General features: G+C 40.6%; 1 pseudogene; it reads right to left on the reverse strand.

Annotated features, from left to right (window-relative positions):
* Positions 1-9,527: 9,527 nt before the first annotated feature.
* LOC100981486 (keratin, type I cytoskeletal 18-like) lies at positions 9,528-11,851 on the reverse strand (annotated as a pseudogene).
* Between the last annotated feature and the right edge of the window lie 3,164 nt (positions 11,852-15,015).

Raw genomic sequence — 15,015 nt, forward strand, 5'->3', positions numbered from 1 at the left:
GCCATATGTGTTTGAGAGAAAGTTCACTGAAGCAAGGGTAAGAATCTGTCTCAACTCCTGACTGCGTAACCCCAGCCCTTAGTGACAGTTTTAGCAGGAAAGCCCAGTCGGCCCTCTCCCTGAGCATCAGTCTTGGGGCATCTCTCTGAAGAACACTACTGAACCACACAGACTCCGAGGGAACTCCTACTCTCTGTGCACACTGGAGAGGAAAATCCTGCCAGCAGAGGTCACTGCCGTACCAGCTGGGAGTCAGCAGCGGGACAGCGTCATCCCAATAAGGCTGTGCCCGCCTCTCCCCTGCCCTCTTCTTAACCTGATGGCTGCTTAGCTCATTGAAGGAGATAAATGGCAGTGTTGCACTAACCAAGTGTGCGTGGGCCATCAGCAGTTTTTTTTTTCTCAGTAGTAGGCTTTGATATCCCAAACTTAAGGGTGTTTAACATTAATACTCAGAATAAGACACACAGAGAACAGCGGGTTCTGCTTTCACCTTGGATTGTATTTTTCCGTGTTTAGCCCAATCATAAACTTAATCCACCTGCTTCTTGCCTGGATGACTGAGAGGAGACTCCCACCCCAGGACACAAGCCCGTGTGCATACACATGCACATACACACACCCCACACACACAACGTGGCCTGAGGTAACATACATAGATCCTCGTAGAGGAGGAAATGATACCATGATATGGCACCTCAAATATTTATCATTTCTTGATGTTGGGAACATTTCACATCTTCTAGCTATTTAAAAATATACAATGAATTATTGTTAACGATAGTCACCCTACTGTGCTATTGAACACTAGAACTTACTCCTTCTAACTGTATCTTTGTACCCATTATTCAACCTCTCTGATCACCCCTGCTTCCCAGCTGCTGGTAATCATCATTCTACTCTCTACTCCCATGATATCCACCTTTCAAGCTCCCACAAACAAGAGGCATCTATGAGCCACTTGTGGGCCAACAGCTAGCCACAGACAGTACCTATGTATAATGGACTGACTTGCCAGCCCTCTCAAATGGCCACCATCAGAGCAAAGACATGTCACCAGGGCTCATCTACCAATTAAAGGTGGAGGGGAAGAAACTGTTAAATGTGGCAGGAAGCAGTTGGGCACCTACAGACCATTGAATTGCCACATGATGGCATCTACCTCACATACTGGCCAGGGCCAAGAGGCTGCCGGCCTCAGAGGCCAGGTGAAAATAACAACTACAGGAGCCATTAGGATGTATGGCCTGTCCCCCACCCAAGCACCAGGTAATTGAGCAGCCAGGTCATTGAACCTTACAGCCTTTGGGCAATGGATGTGTGATACGCTTGTTCCCATGCAAACATCTAGGCCATTCTGAATCTTTGTGACCATTCCTGACCCAGAGTGGGACCTAGCAATTGCAAGGCACAAATCTGAAATCTAAGATTAACACAGAGATAATAACTGTCCTATTACATGTTGTCTGCAAAAAACAACACATACTTAAAAGCATCTTATTGGAAATGAAGAGATTCTAGCAGAAGAGGAATGATAAATAGAAATTAATTGGACCATTCCCACTGTTGTGAATTTAAAATGTGTAAAATATTACAAATATTCCCTTTATTCAAAGAAGTGCCTTTCTTCCTTTTAGTGATGGTAAAAGATAGTTAGGACATTTTTTTCTTTTGCTACTTTTTGGGTTTTTTTGTTAAAGTGAGACATGCCCACAGTACAGCATGCAAATCTTGCATGCAGCTTAATGAATTTTAACATATGTAAAACGAGTGACAGGCTCTATGGATCTGTGTCCTCATTTGTCAAGTGAATGTTACTGAGACAGCATTTCTTAAGTCTCCTCTTAGAAACTTTCTTCTAAGCCAGCAAAATTCATTCTGCATGTTTTGATGCAATAGCTCCTATATCACTATTGCAGTATGTCTTTTACCCCACACCTAATGCAGTGGCCCTGGCATAATTGGCACTGCATAAATCTTTGTTAGGCTGAGTTATCCAGAACTGTCTCTGATGCTACCTCCAAAAGAGCCTAGCTTTGGGAGGAGAAGGATGTGAACCAAAGAGCCCACAGTCCATGGTCCACAGCAATGCCAGTCATCACAGTGCACACAGAGATCCCATCACCCCCACTGGTAAATGCTCACATGGAGGGGGCTTAATAGATATGGATGGATGGATGGATGGATGGATGGATGGATGGATGGATGGATGGATGGATTTCTGTTCCAAATTCTTCAGGGAGAGAAAAAGAACTAAACAAAAAAGGAAGCGGGTTCTGAGGTTAAAGGACTGTGGTCTTGACAGAAAAGGGGATTCCCTGGCCATCCAGCCTGATGCTGATTGTTCAAATCAATTTCCAGTTCCTCTGTAGTGTAATGACACAATGAAAAGAAATCAGAAATCCTCCGGAGTTCAGCATCTTGCCTGAAGCCATAACTATACCAGAGTGTTGATATCAACTATTTGCTGAAGGTTTTGTTTTATGGCTGATTATGTTAGGTCAGCTGGGAAGAAGTATCTGTATCAGTTAGGAAGCTTCAGTCTGCAATCCACAGAAAAACCACCTTAACAAGGTGTCCCAGAGGAAGCAATTCCAAAGCCCAGCTGTGTCAACAAAGACTCAGGCCTTTATTCACACCTGTCAACTCTGTTTGTAATATCTACCCTCATGGCCAGAAGAAGGCCAAAGCCAGTCAAAGCATCCAACCCTTAAACGAGTCCAAAAGCAAGAAGAAAGTGCAGCATGACAGGACCCTCTCCCTTCCTTATAGACCCTCAGCACTTCACAATAGCCCAATCCCTAGCAAAGAGGAAAGGGATGGCTCCTATGAGGGTTCTCCATTGACAGTGGTGGCATGGTTACTGAATAGCTGTACAGAATCGAGGCTCCATGAGCATGGACAGAGAAGACATGAGTTATGGGTAAACAACAAACATGTTCAACAAACATGGCCGCAGTAGCAGTCCTTGGCAATTATCCAGGCCAATCAAAACCCAACTAAATAAATTACCTTTTAACTTTAAATAACCAATTGCCATAGTAAAATTGGATCATAGGCCTTGACCAGGCAACCAAGGGCTCTGTGTAAAAAACTGGCTTCTGGGGTCAGGCATGGCGGCTCACACCTGTAATCCCAGCACTTTGGGAGGCCAAGATGGGCGGATCACCTGAGGTTGGGAGTCCGAGACCAGCCTGGCTAACATGGTGAAACCCCGTCTCTACTAAAAATACAAAATTAGCCGGGTGTGGTGGTGGGCGCCTGTAATCCCAGCTACTTGGGAGGCTGAGGCAGGAAAATCACTGGAACCCAGGAGGCGGAGGTTGCAATGAGCTGGGATCACGCCACTTCACTCCAGCCTGAGCAACAGATAAGACTCCGTCTCCAAAATAATTAACTAACTAACTAAATAAATAAATAACTGGTTTCTGAAGGCCCTCAGTGACAATGTGGGCCTTCTTGCTCTGTTTACCACAGATTCGCTGCAGCAAATGCAGACACTTGATAAGTGTGCTTGGCCTCTTCCTGGCTAAAGGGCATGGCTTTAGGAGAAAGCAGTTCATTGTGTGGCCTTGCAGAACAGTCATCGTTTGTTCCTTCTCAATGAAACTCTGCAGTCTGGGAACAGAATCGACTAACTTTCAACTTCCCTTGCTAGCTCCACCTCGACAGCACACCCACGTGAGCCTGGATAAATTGCACTGTGAGGAGGAGTGCGGGGGTAAGCAATGACCCTGGAAGGACCAGAGGTGAGGGGAAAGGGTGATTTCCCAGGAAGTACCAAAAATGTCACCTAAGAGGTTCGTATACTAACAATTGGTCTTTTATTTCCATCCTTTCTCTGTAGTTATAGAGGCAAGACCAAGGCTATCCCTGAATGCCAGGACAGAGAGAGAGAGAGAGAGATCAGGGTCTGAGTCTAAGTGTGGTGAAGTGGGCAGGGCCAGAGTGAGTTATACCTGTAGTGATTAACCCACCCCCAGGGCTTGCTCTGGTTCCACAGGGTGCCAGTCTTTCCCCTCCCTCTCATGGTTGGGAGGAGGTCATGGGACCAACTTGGTAAAAAACAGGTGTGTTTGGGGTCATCATTGCTGTCACATGCTCTTCCAGCCTCTTTTCCACCTTCTTCTTTGTTCTGCTTCTACTTCCATCCTTTTGCCGTGACTCTGCATTGGCTGCAGTAGAAGGAGCCATTTCCCCTAAGACCCCTAAGACCAGGGTATGTGTACCACAAGAGGTGCTTGAGATCATTTCAGTGGCACATTTTATAGTTTAATAGATATGCACTTATTTTACTTCTCTTTACCAAAAAACCGCAAGTTGTGTGGTAGCCATATATACTAGTGTGTTCTCATGCTGCTATAAAGAACTGCCCAAGATTGGGTAATTTATAAAGGAAAGAGTTTGAATTGACTCACAGTTCCACAGGGCTGGGAAGGCCTTAGAAAACTTACAATCATGGCGAAAGGGGAAGCAAACATGTCCTTCCTCACATGGCAGCAGGAAGGAGAAGTGCAGAGCAAAGCAGAGGAACAGCCCCTTATAAAACCATCAGATCTCATGAGAACTTACTATCATGAGAACAGCATGGGGATAACCGCCCCCATGATTCAATGACCTCCCATCAGGTCCCTCCCACAACATGTGAGGATTATGGGAACTACAATTCAAGATGAGATTTGGGTGGGGACACAGAGCCAAACCATATCACCATAAGAATTCCATTGATTCTTGAGCTCTTCCTCCAGGAGGAGAATGCTGAACTCCCCATAGAGGCTGAGGAAAACAAGACCCAAATGAAAGGGACTTGCCTGGCATCATGGAGCATAAAAACTGTGATTTCAGGATTAAAAACCATGTCTGGGGTTCCAATGCTTTTCTCTCCACACCACTCTTCTGTTAAATACATGTTTCATCTGGTGCTTTTTCTATTTTTATATTAACAAAATTTTTCTTGTAAATTAATGGAAATGGCTGCTTTCTAGAGGACAATATAGAGAACTGGTAATTTCTGGATCTAACCTGATTTGTAATGCCACTTGCACCTACAGCTTTTAACAACTCCCTGAATATCTTTCTATTTCCTCATCCAGGAAATTACAGGACATTTCTGACATTTCAATGAGTTTTTAATTAGGGACTTTAAAGGTAATAAGTATCTATTGCCTGGTTTCAAAGGAAGCATAACTGAAATTAAAGTCTAATACACCAAATAAAAAGCTACATCATAGACAAGATAGCACAGCTTACATTTCTTTGTCAATCTGTTTTGTAAATGTCTGCATTTCTCATTGCAGACTCAATGTAACTGAGACATCTAGTGTTCAGTCCTAAGAAAAACAAATTTCCATGAATCTGGGTTTAAGGAATTCACAAAATCCCTTTTATGTTCCCTCTGAGTAAAACTGAATTCTTCTCCCCACCCCCGATCCTGGGAAACCTCTTTATGGCTCTTCCTGGGCTTAGCTCTTTCCCAGGTGAAAATTTTTTTCATATCACAGACGCTTATGAAATGTTTCCCACATTTAGTGTTCTTGTTATTATAACTGTGTTGTGAGTCATATGGATAAAACCCATCCCCTCTGTCCAACCTCACCCTCCTCTAACTTTTAAAGCAATTGTCTCAGATAGAAAATGCCTTTCCTCGGCTGGGCGCGGTGGCTCATGCCTGTAATCCCAGCACTTTGGGAGGCTGAGGCAGGTGGATCACGAGGTCAGGAGATCGAGACCATCCTGACTAACACGGTGAAACCCCATCTCTCCTAAAAGCACAAAACTATTAGCCGGGCGCGGTGGTGGGCGCCTGTAGTCCCAGCTACTCAGGAGGCTGAGGCAGGAGAATGGCGTGAACCTGGGAGGCAGAGCTTGCAGTGAGCCGAGATCGCGCCGCTGCACTCCAGCCTGGGCGACAGAGTGAGACTCCGTCTCAAAAAAAAAAAAAAAAAAAAAGAAAAAGAAAATGCCTTTCCTCTTCAGTGGGGCTGCATGTAGGTCACACCTTGTTTTCTGGATTTCTAGTAATTAAGAATGTACACATAAACCCAAAATATTTAAATTATTTCATATGAATGTAAATAACATTAATTTCTATCACATAATGAATAATATTTGCATATCAGGATAACTTATAAAGGTGAATTGTATATTAAATATGGCAGCAAAAGCACAAGCAACAAAAAATAGGTGAACTGGACATCACCAAAATTTAAAACTTTATGCTTCAAAGGGCACTATCAAGAAAATGAAGACAACCCACAGAATGGTAGAAAACATTTGAAAATCGTGTATCTGATAAAAGACATATTTAAAATATGTAAAGTACTATTACAACTCAAAAAGACAACCCAATCTATAAATGGGCAAGGAATCTAAATAGACATTTTTGTCCAAATTTTCAATTTGGGGTGATGAGTACAGTAGAAACCCACCCACCATTATACAATATACTCATGTAGCAAACATGCACATTTGTATATTTTTTCAGATATACAAATGGCTAATAAACACATGATGCTCAACATAATAAGCACAAGATGTCCAACATCATTAGCCATTAGGGAACTGCAAATCAAAACCACAATGAACTACTACCTCACACCAACTATAGTGGCTGTAATACAAAAAAAAAGATAAAAACAAGTATGAGGGAAAATGTAGAGAAATTGGAACCCCCATGCATTGCTGGTGGAAATGTAAAATGGTGCAGCTGCCTTAGAAACAGTTTGGCAGTTCCTCGAAAGATTAAACAGAGTTACCACATGACCCAGCAATTTCACTCCTGGCTGAAGTGAAATTCACTGAAAACAAATGAAAGCCTATGTCTATACACACACTTGAAGACAAGCATCCTTCATAATAACCAAAAAGTGTAAACAACCCAAATATCCATCAACTGATGAAAAGGTAGATAAAATGTGGCGTATCCTCACAATGAAATATCATTTGGCCATAAGAAAAGGCTAATCTGCAGAGACAGAAAGTTGATTATCAGTTGCTTAGGGATAGGGTGGGGACGGAATGGGAGGGAGAATGAGTTGGAGGGAAATGGAAAGTGACTCCTAATGGGTATGGAGTTTCTTTGGGGGGGGTGAGGAAAATATTATAAAATTGATTGTGACGAACGTAGTAAAAAACAGTTAAAGTCAGGTGTGGTGGCTCACGCCTGTAATTCCAGCACTTTAGGAGGCCGAGGTGGGTGGATCACCTGAGGTCAGGAGTTCGAGACCAGCTGGCCAACATGATGAAACCCCGTCTCGACTAAAAATACAAAAAATTAGCTGGGCTTGGTGGCAGGCGCCTGTAATCCCAGCTACTTGGGAGGCTGAGACAGGAGAATCACTTGAACTTGGGAGGTGGAGGTTGCAGTGAGCTGAGGTTGCGCCACTGCACTCCAGCTTGGGCAACAAGAGTGAAACTCCGTCTCAAAAAAAAAAATCTTTTTAAAAAAATAAATTAAAAACATTTAATTATATTTTAAAGTATAATGGGTGAATTTTATGGTAGGTGAATTATACCTCAACAAAGCTTTTATTTAAAAGTAGGTTATAAGTAGTAACTTTTTTCCATTAAAAGTTCCATTTACATTTACATAAAAGAGTTAATTTCTTACTTAGTGGTTAGAAGTTCATGATGTTTTCTTTTTTAATTAATTTTTAAAATTTTTGATTCATAGGGTACATGTGCATGTTTGTAACATGGGCATATTGCATAATGGTGGGGTTGGGGCCTCTAGTGTACTAGTCACCCTAAATTGAACATTGTCTCCAATAGGTAACCTTTCAACAATCACCCCCTTCCTCCCTTCCCCTTTTTGGAATCCCCAGTGTCTGTTATTTCCATCTTTATGTCCATGTGTATCCATTGCTTAGCTCCCACTTATAAGTGAGAACAGGCAATATTTGATTTTCTGCTTCACTTAGGATAATGGCCTCCAGCTCCATTCATGTTGCTGTATGAAAGGAAATTATTTCTTTTTTTATGGCTGCATATCACATTTTCTGTATCCAATCAACCACTGATGGATACTGCGTTAGTTCCTTGACTTTGCTATGATAAATAATAGTGCTACAATAAACACACAAGTGTGGGTGGTTTTTTTTTTTGTATTATTTCTTATGTTTGGGGTAGATTCCCTTAGTGTGATTGCTCTATTTTTAGTTCCTTGAGATTTTTCCATAAAGGTTGAACCAATCTACATTCCTACCATCAGGGTACAAGAGTTCTCTTTTTTCGCATCCATGCCAACATTTGTTGTTTTTGACTTTGTAATAGTATTCTGAATGACGAAAGATGGTATCTCAGTGTGGTTTTTAATTTGCATTTCGTTAATGATTGAGTGATGTTGAGCATTTTTTCATGTGTTTGTTGGCTGCTTATATTTCTTCTTTTAAGAAATGTCTGTTCATGTCCTTTGCCCAGTTTTTAATGGAGTTATTTGTTTTTTTCTTGTTCAATTGTTTGAGTTCCTTGTAGATTCTGTATATTAGTCCTTTGGTGAAGGAATAATTTGCAAATATTTTCTACCATTCTGTAGGTTGTCTGTTTATTCTGTTGATTATTTCAGAAGTATTTTAGCTTAATTAAATCCTATCTGTCTGTTTTCATTTTTATTGCGTTTGCTTTTGAGGTCTTTGTCATAAATTCTTTACCTAGGCTGATATTCAGAAGTGTTTTTCCTAGATTTTCTTCTAGGATTTTAATAGCTTCAGGCTTTACATTTAGGTCTTTAATCCATCTTGAATTAGTTTTTGTATGTGATGAGAGATAGAGGTCCAGTTTCCTTCTTCTGCAGGTGGCTAGCCAATTTTCCCAGAACCATTTATTGAATAAGGGTGTCCTTTCCCTATTGTTTATTTTTGTCAACTTTGTCAAAAATCAGTTGGTTGTAGGTATGTGACTTTATTTCTGGGTCCTCTATTCTGAACCATTGATCAATGTGTCTATTTTTGTACCAGTACCATGCTGTTTTAGTTACTATAGCCTTGTAGTATAATTTGACATCAGGCAATGTAATGCCTCCAGATTTGTTCTTTTTGTTTAGGATTGCTTTGGATATTTGGGCTTTTATTTAGGCTCCTTAAGAACTTTAAGATAGCTTTCTTCTAGTGAGTAGTAACTTTTAAATTGATACATAATAATTGTACATATTTATGGAGTACATGTGATATTTTGATACATGCATACAATGTGTAATGATCAAATCATGGTGAATAAAATACCCATTACCTCAAACATTTATCATTTCTTTGTGTTGGGAACATTTCAAATTTTCTCTTCTAGTTATTTTGAAATATATGATAAATTATTGTTAACTTAGTCATCCTCCTGTGCCATCAAACACTAGAACATATTCCTTCTATCTAACTGTATTTTTGTACCCATTAACCAACCTCTATTCATCCTCTGACCTTCCCAGCCTCTGGCAACCATCACTCTACTCTCCGCCTCCATGAGATCAACTTTTTAAGATCCCGCACGTGAGTGACAGAATGCGGTATTTGTCTTTTTTCACTTTTCTAACCTAGTTATTTCACTTAACATAGCAATCTCTCGTTTCATCCATGCTGCTGCAAGTGACAGGATTTCATTCTTTTTTATGACGGAGTTGTATTTCATTGTGTATATATACCATATTTTCTTTATCCATACATCCATTGATGGACACTTAAATTGATCTCATATCTTAGCTATTGTGAAGAATGCTGCAATAAACATAGGTATGCAGATATCTCTTCAATATACTGATTTCCTTTCTTTTGCATGCATACCTAGCAGTGGGATTGCTAGATCATATCATAGATCTATTTTTAGATCTCAGTGTTTTGAGGAACCTCCACACTGTTTTCCATAGTGACTGTACTGATTTATATTTCCATCTGCAGTGTATGAGTGTTCCCCTTTCTCCACATCCTCACCAGCATCTGTTATTTTTTGTGTTTTTCATAATAGCCATTCTAACTGGGATGAGATGAGATCTCACTGTGGTTTTGATTTGCATTTTCCTGATAATTAGTAATGTTGAGCATTTTTTATATGCCTGTTGGCCATTTGTATGTCTGCTTTTGAGAAATGTCTCTTCAGTTCATTTGCCCATTTTTAAATTGTATTACTTGGTTTTCTTTGTTTTGTTTTTTGCTGTTGAGTTGAGTTCCCTATATATTCTGGTTAATCCCTTGTTGAATGGATAGTTTGCAAATATTTTTTCCCAATCTATAGATTGTCTCTTCACTTTGTTGATTGTTTCCTTTGCTATGCAGAAGCTTTTTAGCTTTATGCAATCTTATTTGCCTATTTTTGCTTTAGTTGTCTATGCTTTTGAGGTTTTAACCCAAAAAAATTTGCCCAGACCAATGTCATAAAGCACTTTCCCAATGTTTTCCTCTAGTAGTTTCAAGTCTTACATTTAAGTTTTTAATCCATTTTGATTTGTTTTTTCTATATGGTGAGAAATAGGGGTTTGTTTTTTCTTTTTTCTTTTTTTTTTTTTTGACCTCTGAACTTTTTATTGGCCTCCTGCTCCCCAAAGGGCATCCTGCTTCTGCTGTCTTAATGTCTCAGAACTTTGGTGTCATTGGTCTCAGACACCACTTTGCCATCCACTATCTGGCAGATGGTGGTCTTTTGGATGGTTTGCAAGGAGTTGCTACTGTCCAGGGCATCACCAAGATTGACATCCTTGCTGTCTTCCAGCAGGCGGCGGTGGGTGGTGCTCTCAGCCTCCAGCTTGGCCTTGATGTTCAGCAGGGCCTCATACTCCTGGGCCTAACACTGCCCCTCTGCCCGGGTCTGTGCCAGCTCTGACTCCAGATACAGCAGGATCCCATTGAGCTGCTCCATCTGCAGGGCATAGCGGGCCTCCACCTCCTTCAGGCTGTTCTCCAAGCTGGGCTTCAGATTTCTCATTGAGTCCAGGTTGATCTCCAAGGACTGTACTCTATGTCTCAGCTCCCTGAGCATCATCTCAGCAGCTCTAATCTCAGCGGACTGCGTGGTGACTACTGTAGTACCCTCCTCAATCTGCTGAGACCAGTACTTGTCTAGCTTCTCTCGGTTCTTCTGAGCCAGCTCGTCATATTGGGCCCAGATATCTGCCATGATCTTGGTGAGGACCTGAGATTTGGGGGCATCTACCTCCATGGTCAACCCAGAGCTGGCCACCTGGGCTTGTAGGCCTTTTACTTCCTCTTTGTGGTTCTTCTTCATAAAGAGCAGCTCCTTCTTGAGAGCCTCGGTCTCTGTCTACAGCTGCAGCTGAGTAACATTGGTGTCAGCAATGACCTTGGGGAGTTCATGGATGTCGCTCTCCACAGACTGGCACATGGCCAGCTCTGTCTCATACTTAACTCGAAAGTCATCAGCAGCAAGACAGACATTGTTGATCTGAAGAACCACAGGAGCATTGTCCACAATATTTGCGAAGATCTGAGCCGTCAGGTCCTTGATGGTCTTAAAGTAATGGCCCCAGTCTCTGATCTGGGGTCCCTTCTTCTCCAGGTGCTCCCGGATTTTGCTGTCCAGCTTCTGGTTCTCTGTCTTCAGGTAGGAGGCCAGGCGGTTGTTCAGGCTTTGCACGGTCTCCTTTTCATTTTAGATGCCTCCCATTCTTACCAGACCCCCGGCCATCCCCACAGCCAGGCCCCTGGACCCCAAGCCACCCCGGAAGCTGATGGAGTGGGACACAGAGATCCAGAAACCAAAGCCCCCCAACAGCTGCATAGACACTGGCCATGCTGCTGACCAGCCAGGTGCTGTAGCTGGGTGCCTGGACAGACCCCAGGGACCAGTAGTTGGTGGAGAAGGTGGACCAAGTGGTGAAGCTCATGCTGTCCAGGGAGGAGAGCGAGAGGACAGGACTCAGGCTTTGCTGATGACCGAGATAGGGGTTTCATCTTTCTGTCTATGAATATCCAGTTTTCCCAGCACCATTTACTGAAGAGACTGTCATTTCTCCATTGAATGTTCTTGGTACTTTTGTCAAAAATTTATTGGCTGTAAATACATGGATTCATTTCTGGGTTCTCTACTGTGTTCCATTGGTCTATGTGTCTGGTTTTATACCAGTACCATGCTGTTTTGTTTACTATAGTTTTGCAGTATATTTTGAAGTCAGGTAATGCGATGCCTCCAGTTTTGTTGTTTTTCACTCAGGACTGCTTTGGCTATTTGAGGCCTTCTGTGGCTTCTTTTGTTTAAAAAAAAATTTTAAGCTAGTGTTCTTACTGGACTTCTGTGGTTTCATATGAATTTTAGGGTCATTTTTTCTACTTCTGTGAAGAATGTCTTTGGTATTTTGATAGAGATTGCACTGAATCTGTAGATCATTTTTGGTGGTATGGTCATTTTCATAATATAAATTCTTCCAGTCCATGAACAGGGATGTGTTTCCATTTTCTCTGTGACCTCTTCAATTTCTTTCATTCATGTTTTATGGTTTACCTTATAGAGATCTTTCATCAACTTGGTTAAATTTACTCTTACATTTTTTATAGCTGTTGTAAATGAGACTGATCTCTTGATTTCTTTTTCCACTAGTCTGTTATTGGTGTATAGAAATGATACTGATTTTTGTATGTTAATTTTTTATCCTGCAACTTTACTGAATTTGCTTATCAGTTCTAAGAGTTTTTTTGTTTTGTTTTGTTTTGGTGGAACTTTTAGGGTTTTCTATATATAAAATCATGTCATCTGCAAATAGGGACAGTGTGACTTCCTCCTTTCTAATTTAAATGCCCTTTCTTTCTTTCTTTTGCTTATTTGCTCTGTCTAGGAATTCCAGTACTATGTTGAATAAGAGTGGTAAGAATGGGCATTCTTGTCTTGTTCTAGTTCTTAGAGAAGAAATTTTCAGTTTTTCCCCATTCAGTATAATATTAGCTGTGAGTTTGTCATATATGGCCTTTATTGTATTGAGGTACATTTTCTCTATACGTAATTTTTGGAGGGTTTTTTTTTAATCATGAAGGGATGTTGAATTTTATAAAATGCTTTATCTGCATCTATTGAGATGATTTTTTATACTTCATTCTTTTGACATAATATATCACATTTATAGATTTGCATATGCTAAACTATCCTTGCATCCCTGGAATAAATCCCACTAGATCATGATGAATGATCTTTTTAATGTGCTGTTGGACTCAGTTTACTAGTATTGTGTTGAGGATTTTTGCATCTATGTTCTTTAGGGACATTGTCCTATAGTTTTCTTATATTGTTGTTGTGTTCTTGTCTGGTTTTGGTATCAGGATGAGCTGCCCTCAAAGATGCATTTGGAAGAATTCTCTTCAACTTTCTGGAAAAGTTTTTAAAAAAAGGTATAGTTCTTCTTTAAATATTTGGTAGAATTCAGCAGTGAAATCATCAACTCCTGGACTTTTTTTTGATGGGAGACTTTTAATACTGATTCAATCATGTTACTCACAATTGGTCTATTCAGGTTTTCTGTTTCTTCTTGGTTCAATCTTGGTAGTTTGTACATGTCTAGGAATTTATGCATTTCCATTATGTTTCTCATTTTTTGGTGTACAGTTGTTCACAATAGTCTCTAACAATCTTTTGGACTTCTGTAGTAGCAGTTGTAATGTCTCCTTTTTTTGTTTCTGATTGTATTTGTTTGGGTCTTTTCTCTATTTTTCTCGTTTAGTCTGCCTAATGGTGTGGCAATTTTGTTTATCTTTTCAAAAAAACACCTTTTTTCTTTTGTATTTTTTTGGTCTCAATTATATTTATTTCTGCTCTTATCCTTGTTATTTCTTTTCTCCTACTAATTTTGAAGTTGGCTTCTTCTTGATTTTCTAGTTCCTTGAGATGCATCATTAGGTTGGTTATTTGAAATATTTATACTTTTTTAATGTAAGCATTTATTGTTATAAACTTCTCTCTTAATACTGCTTTTGCTGTATGCCATAGGTTTTGGTATGAGTATTTCTTCTCAATAATCTTCTTAATGGATGTGTTGCCATACCATCACTGTAGAGTGTATTTCTACCACAGATATCTGTGTCTTCAAGTGATCCATGCATGTCGCATAAGGTAATTTATTAATGCGATACTTCAATTCCCTGACTACTTTTGTGAATCAGAAATTTTACTACGATTTACTACATAAGATTTCTTTATCTGAAATGTGGGAAATGGGGTGAAACAAAGCTACTATTTAATAGAGAAAGAGTGAGAAAACAGTAAGTTTAGCTGAGGAAATGAAGCCAAATATAAAAATTTGTTAATGCCAGAGGAGATGCCACAAAATTCAGATGGGACTACATGTTTCTTTGCAAAGGGAAAATGTGATTGTGCAAAAAGCCGAATTTTCTGTTTTATCCAACAGGGGGCACTACATTAGCACCACGCCTCAGCTGCCAGGAACTACCAAGAGCACTTCACGTAACAGCAACTGTAGGATCCTTTATTTATTTGTGTTTGATTGTGGCCTTTAAGAAGCTCATTTTGTTAAAAACAAACAAATATACCTCACACAGACAGTAAAGTGTACTTGATGAAGAGATTCCAATTACTCTTCCTAGAGGTACATTCATGTGTTGATTCGTTTATTGAGTGCTTTTTTTTTTTTTTTTTTGAGACGGAGTCTCACTCTGTCGCCCAGGCTGGAGTGCAGTGGCGCAATCTTGGCTCACTGCAAGCTCCGCCTCCCGCGTTCACGCCATTCTCCTGCCTCAGCCTCCCGAGTAGCTGGGACTACAGGTGCCCGCCACCACGCCCGGCTAATTTTTTGTATTTTTAGTAGAGACGGGGCTTTGCTGTGTTAGCCAGGATGGTCTCGATCTCCTGACCTCATGATCCGCCCACCTTGGCCTCCCTAAGTGCTGGGATTACACGCGTGAGCCACCGTGCCCGGCCTATCGAGTGCCTTTTTTATATGTCAGGCACATACTTGGTGCTAGAGATACAATCGTGAGTAAAATAATGAGCCCTGTTCTTATGAACCTCATGGTTTAGTGGAGGAAACAGATATTAATGAGATGCTTATGTTAATGAAATAATCCAAATTGTGGTAAG

The sequence above is a fragment of the Pan paniscus genome, chromosome 2 (assembly GCF_029289425.2).
Source record: "Pan paniscus chromosome 2, NHGRI_mPanPan1-v2.0_pri, whole genome shotgun sequence".
Taxonomy (NCBI): domain Eukaryota; kingdom Metazoa; phylum Chordata; class Mammalia; order Primates; family Hominidae; genus Pan; species Pan paniscus.